Here is a 6,868-nt window from a genome sequence, read left to right on the forward strand (position 1 = left end):
GTTCAGGATTTTCCATGCTTAAATTCATGCTCACTATTCCAAGTCATATTTTCATCCTTCATGTACCTGGAAATACCTTCCAGGATCATTTGCTCTATCACCTTCACCGGGACAGACAAGGTTTATCTATCTGTACTTCCCCAGACTCTTTTTGGACACAGACTTTTCTCCAGTGCTCAGGAACCTCTCCAAATTGCATGACCTTTTGAAGAAAATCAAGCATGCCCTAACACTGATATCAGTCAGCTTCATCAGTATTCATGGGTGCATTCTATCAAGTCCCATTGACTTTTTTATGCTCAGTTTGTTCAAATATCCCTTAATTTAATCACCCTCCACTGAGGGTAAGTCTTCCTTGCTCCACAYTGTCTGGCATTCTGGAAGTGAAGACTGAAGTGAAAACTGTGTTGAACACTTCATCCTCTTCTGTGCCCACTGTCACCAGATCTCCTATCCTACTATCAGTGGGCTCACATATTCCCTGACATTCCTTTTGCTCCTTATGTATTTGCAACATTGCCCTTCACATCCTTCACCAGCTTTAATTCCAGAAGGGTTTTGGGTSTCCCTGAACCGTTTTCAAATTCTTTTATCTTTTCCATTTCTCATTTTCCCCATGTTGTTACATGCTCTGTTTCTCCAATTTTCTTCAAGAAGTCTCTCCTTCACAAATGCGTAACTCTTTTTTCCAACTTTCTCACTCATCCTGCACAGTTCTAGTACTAAACAGAAACAGGCTTATAGGGTATATTTTTGACCCATTCYACAGTTTATCTTCAAGAGTATTTGCATTAATTCTTTATTTTTTCAAATATTTAATTAGAAGTCTTTTCCTGCATAAGCYAGAAACAAAGGATTTCAATTAAGATAATTTGTAGTAATCCTTCACTTTGTATGAAAGAACAATACACAAATCATTTAGATTACATTAATTAAGAAATCGGGATGGCRTGCACCCTTTCCCCCCCTCCCTCCCAACAACTTTCTTTCAACTCTTTTTCTTTGGTTATTAAGGCATTTGTTGTTTTTTTCTTACATCTGTTTAGTTAGCACCAGTGGCACATCAACCTCTTCCTCAAACAGAAAACATAAACCACTCTTGCCAATGGCTAGGGAAAGAAAGTTTATCACTAGCTTCTCCCTTTTTCTTTTAATTAGGCCCCTCTTTCTCTTCTAAGACTCATCACTCTCCAGTTCTTGACCCCAGCTATCCCACCCAACCTGCCAATATTCCCTTTTTCCCCCCATGCCCTCTCCAAAACAGCTAGCACAAATGCACATTAGTAAGCTCTTGCATTGTATTAACATGCATGATATTTTACCTTGACTTCTGTTTTGGAGGACCTCACTAATGCTTTCACAAGTAGTCAATTCATGCTTCTACTGYTATCTCTTTATCATTTAGAGTGTTAGAACATCCCAAGAGGTGACAGATKCCTACTACTTCCTAAGCTCTAGTAAGCTACATGGAAAGATCCAAACAAACTCATAAATCTTTCCAGAACCACAGACTTCATGAAGACAGCACAGAGACATGATATAGCATAGGAATTTTTTTGGCTCACGCTTTTARGAACCAAAACAGCCCTCTCCCTGAGCAGATCAGTCGTGACAGATTTATGGCAGTCAGAAGGGAACCAGACTAGGAAGACCAACTCTGCAGATCAGTATGATTTTACAAACACAAACAACCAACCCAAAGCATTACTAGCATTTTGTAGTATGCGATCCAGTAACTTTTAAGCAATTAAAAGTGAACCAATGTTCACCTACCCCATGACCTTTCCACCCAAGTGGCAGGTGACAGAACTGTTAAGACTATAGGTCATTCCAAAACTGAAGCACACATGCCTTGAAAAATAAAGCAACTTGACATTTTATTTATACCTAAGTACATTTTAATTCTTCTTACGGAGGAAACAAACGATAACAATTTGGAGATTGAAAAGGGGTATTTGAGACATCAAACACCATACAGAATTACTGAATACATTACATTGCTATTGACAGAAATGGTATGTGCCTATCAGCATTTCTAGCTAGTTACTTTTCACTTACTGGTTAGAGCTCAAATTCCATCATCATTCCATTATTACATCTGGAGTATTATGTCCTGTATTCCCCCAGTATAAGAATGACATGRAATGATAGGAGCAAATCCAGAGAAGTGACACTAAAATAATTGAGGGATTGAAGCATCTTTGACATGAGGGAAGACTGAAGGAACTGAGACTGCTCATCCTGAGAAGAAAAATCAGAGGGGATTTTACTAATGCCTAATCAGGGGCATGAAAGGAGTCAGGCTCTTCTCATGGATGYTCAATGCCAGGACAAATGACAGTAAGGCAGGAAACACATGAAACTCCACCTAAATGCTTTCCTAAAATAGGAAAATACCCTTTGACTGTGAGAGTCAGATAACAGAACAGGTTGCCCAGGAAGGCTGTGGAGTCTCCATGAGTGAAGATACGTAAAATTGGCCTTCTCCTGTAAGCAGGGTTGGTTGGACTATGTGATCTCAAGAGGTACCTCTCCATTTCAGCARTTCTGTGATTGGTCTTATATAGTTCAGCTTTTCAAAACTATTTCCTTTGCACCAAATGCATGCCATGTTTTCCATGAAAAAGTTGTATCACGCCATACATATATTATCACATCAAATTTACTGCTACACATTTTTTTGTTAGCAATAATTTCTGAATATATGGCATATTTATGCCCAAACTATGTAGTTCTATGCCCATATCACAAYTATCATCATATACAAACAGGCAATAGATGATGCTTTCATTAACTCACATAAATACACAAGCTTTTAGAAGTCAGTTCATTCCCAGATCACAAATATACTTCCAAAATACCAAACTATAGGATTGGATAGGTGGTCCCATGTACATGTAAAACTATCAAAATCATTAAAGCAATAATGGTTCAGTAGCTTATAGTTCAGCCTGTCAGTAACTGGAGGTAAAGAGGGATGTGTTTTGTTTGAAATGTRTTTATTATTATGAAAGGAAATATGCCACTGGATGCAAAACTAAGTCCATATGTGAATTTAGGTTTACTGATTCTATATCTACTTCATGTGTTTGGACACGTGCTCCAAATGAAAACGCCACGCATGAAGCAGATGATGACATAGGCAAATGTGGTAAGTTTATCACTTGAATCTGACTCACATATATTCTACATGAATTTATAACATCCAATTTTATTATCTGCTCCTCTGCCTGAACAGTGCATCTACAGATGTAATGTAGGCAGCTGTGCAGTTGCAACAGCTGAACAACCTATAGTAATTCAGATTTCTTTTAAAAGAATTGAAAGTGTAAACTTTTAAAACATTTAGTTTTTTGTAACCAGTTTTAGAATACCTCTGAAAGAGAAACAAACTTCAAACATGTTTTACTTTTTTGTGTTACCATTCTTTAATAACTGGTCAACTACTTCAGAGACAAAACCACTATCACTTTCTACCAAGAGTAATTTTCTTTCTATTTTGTTATGCCTGTACTTCAGATAGGAAAGGATGAATAAATTTTTATGGTCTACAAAACTACATATTTCAATGTCAGGATTATCAAACCTGCTAATCAGTACCACTGCTACCATAATTACAAACTATACCAAAATAATTATTTTGACATAAAGGTTCTATCAGGATTRTATGGAATTAAACACRAACAAACAAACAAACAAAATCAATGTGTATTTAGTTCAGGGATGAGCAAACTAAAASTCTCTTCTCCCAGCTTAAACAGCAATATTCCTTGTGTTAAATACTTTGCAAATTATGAAAGAAAATCAATGCACCTTTTTAAAGATTAGACATCTGTAGCCATCATTCTTTTTGCAGCATTATTACAACTACCACAACTCTAAATCACAGAAAGAGGGCAAAATGTAAAAAAATATATTTTTCAGCTTCTTCCAGATCTCTTTAGCCATCTTCTATGCATTGGCCAACTATACAGCCAAAATATAAAGCAAATGCAATACTAGAAGTGGTTAGCACACAATTCTAGACTAGAAGTACTAGTGCACCTCTTTTACAACCTCAGCATTATTTAAATGAAGATATAATTGACAACACATAATGCAAAATATGCTACAATATAGTCCTCTCAGTCTATTTCCAAAGCAAAACACATTGTTTACATGAAGAGTAGTAGATAAGATTTTCAGAGATATGYTCTACACTTCCATTAATCAAACACAACTTCATCAGGCTTAACAACATGGGAGTCTGGTAATCTTATTTKGTATTACAGAGCTGACCATTTATTGAATAAATGAGGTCTTCAGATGAGAAGGGGAAAAGCTCTATTGATATAAGCAAACGGAGCCACCTAAAATCTGACAAACAACAGCATAGCTATTGAGTATTCACCTTGTTTAATTGCTCTAGCACACGCAAGGCTGAGGGGCTCAGGTGGCTGGACAGAGAGTTCAATTTTTTTTCTTGTATCAAAGCATATGGCAAACATGGCAAGGAAGATCAATTATTTATACTCTCCTAAACCTAAGATTCTTTGAATAGATTGACAAAAAGCAGTTACCTTACTTCATACAAATCTCTGAATGCATAATAAATTTAAAATAGAATTTTTAAAAATTCTTGTTTCAGATTATTTTTCTTCCTTGAAACAGTATATAGTTGAAAATGAAAGTTAAAAGTTTTACTGGTGTCATAAATATGACAGAGATGGAAAACTACTACACTGAATGTCTTCAGATGACAGATTGTGCTCAGCCAACATGAAGTATTTCTAAACCTGAGCCATACCCAAGAAGTAAAAACAATCCAGTTGAACTAKATCAAGGAGTTTGTAGAGATAGGTGGCATAACTTCAACTCCTGATTCCTGGTGCAGAAAATATCTAGATGTTACAATTTTTTCAGCTGGAGGCTCAGGATTGCCTGCAAGCAGCTAAATTAGCCCTTACAAAGGACATTCTTTCATCCTACTATGCTGGTGTCTATTTCTGGTCACAGTAGCTCATCTTCAGAAGACACCAAGCTATGAATTTCCAAATCACCAAAACCATTATTTGATTTCTGGCTTATCTGATGCATTACGGAACACAATAATCCTTCTGTACAGTAACAGCTGYATAATATTGATTGTGCCATACACTTCAATATTAATGAGAGGCAATCTGCCAAGTTATAGATTTAGGAAGGAAGGCTGAACTTCCTCTGAAGACAGGCTGAGAAGGCTCTGGGGACAGCTCATAGCAGCCTTCAGGATCCAGAGGGGGCTACAAGAGTGCCAGAGAGGACAAGGGAGAATGCCTTTAAACTGAAAGAAGGCAGGCTTGGATTGGATATTATTATATTGGATATATTGGATATTATATTCTTTACTGTGAGGGTGGTAAAACACTGGAATAAGTTGTCTAGAGAAGTTGTGAAGGACCAGGATGAATGGAGCTAGTGGAAGGTKTCCTGCCCATGGCAGGGGAGTTGGAACAAAATGATCTTTAAGGTCCCTTCCAACCCAAACCATCCTATGATTCTTTATTCACTTTTATGCTGAGCCATAACAATTATTCTCTTAGGAGGTTTTTTTAGGATGCTTTAGGTATCCCAAGGAAMCATACTCTGGGAGATGTCAAACATCAAGAAAGAGAGCAGCACAGCTGCCTTTTCATTTAAAAGGTAGTGAAGTACTACAAACATACCAAAATGTGTTTGCCACTAGTTAATACTTATGCTTACCTTTGGCTAGAAGGATTCACAAAGGATGCCAACTTGAGTCACTCTTTTTCTGATATCAACAAATTGGAGATACCTGCAAGTAAAATGAGAAAAGTTTACTGCTTTTGTCTTCAGGTGATCATATCCACTTATGATATTAAGGGATAAGTTAAAAAAAAAAAAAAATCTACAAATTTCTACATGCAGATAAAATAGCAAGAACAACTCGCTGGCTTTAAAAGTCAGCATAGTGCCATATGAACGTATTGCAATAGAGAAATTAAAGGTGTTGTCTGTGCAAGTTCCTGGCAATAAATGGAAAAGAGCGTTGCTAGGGCAAAAGGTCCTGAGCCAGTAGGTGCTGAACCAACAGACTGTTTCATTATGGCTCTGCTTCAAAGGTCATGATAAACGGTCCACAGCTATTCCTAGAACTGCATAGTAAAAAGCAAGTAGCTTAACAAGATTTTCAATTACAAGGATGAGAAAAAGCCATGAAGTTTCACAAAATGTTTTGAAAGAAGAGAGTAGTAAGTTGATCCAAAAAGTTTCGAAACATGCTTTGAGATTCTGTGGGATAACTTACAGCCAAGAAATTATCTAACACTTCAAAATTTACATTTGACAATTTTATATTTGCTTCTGAATGAAGGTAAATAAAAGCATATGYAAAATAAAAATATTTTAGCTAGATCTGTCTGATCAACATCAGACAGAGACAAATCATAAAACTGTCATGTACCAATAAGGCAATTTGGCTACTTTATATTTGAGCTAACAAAGTTTGAAAAGGAGTTTATTTTACCATGATCTCAGATAGTAAAATCTGGCTTGAAAATACACAATGTTATATTCATACTGAAAGAAAGGAAAAAGAACACACACACAGASCAGGAACAGATGTTATTTCCTGTACTAAATCACCACCATAGGGATAAAAATAATTCTAACAGGTATTTTACAGAATAGTGCACACAATGGAAAAGAACACAAAGCCTCAAAATCATACGTCAGCTGCATATCTTGGCATTATAGATACCAGCAACATAAATAAGCACAAAGCCTATACAGATGGAATACAGGACCCTTTACCACTCTCCTCATTCTAGGTCTAGTCAAAACTAGGCAACCACTTAAATCTACTTTACCAGAATGCTCAGAGCAACAA

General features: G+C 36.5%; 1 protein-coding gene across 4 annotated transcripts in view; it reads right to left on the reverse strand.

Annotated features, from left to right (window-relative positions):
• The window catches only part of SIPA1L2 (signal induced proliferation associated 1 like 2), a 126,737-nt gene that overhangs the window by 94,284 nt on the left and 25,585 nt on the right, over window positions 1-6,868 (reverse strand). For all 4 annotated transcript variants that reach the window (XM_057368435.1, XM_057368436.1, XM_057368438.1 and 1 more), the window contains exon 2: window positions 5,722-5,794. The gene's annotated coding sequence lies outside the window, so the exon portion shown is untranslated. The remainder of the gene's footprint in view (window positions 1-5,721; window positions 5,795-6,868) is intronic.

The sequence above is a fragment of the Malurus melanocephalus genome, unplaced genomic scaffold, assembly GCF_030028575.1.
Source record: "Malurus melanocephalus ecotype Western Australia unplaced genomic scaffold, MMel_1.1 scaffold_92, whole genome shotgun sequence".
In the NCBI taxonomy this organism is placed as follows: Eukaryota; Metazoa; Chordata; class Aves; order Passeriformes; family Maluridae; genus Malurus; species Malurus melanocephalus.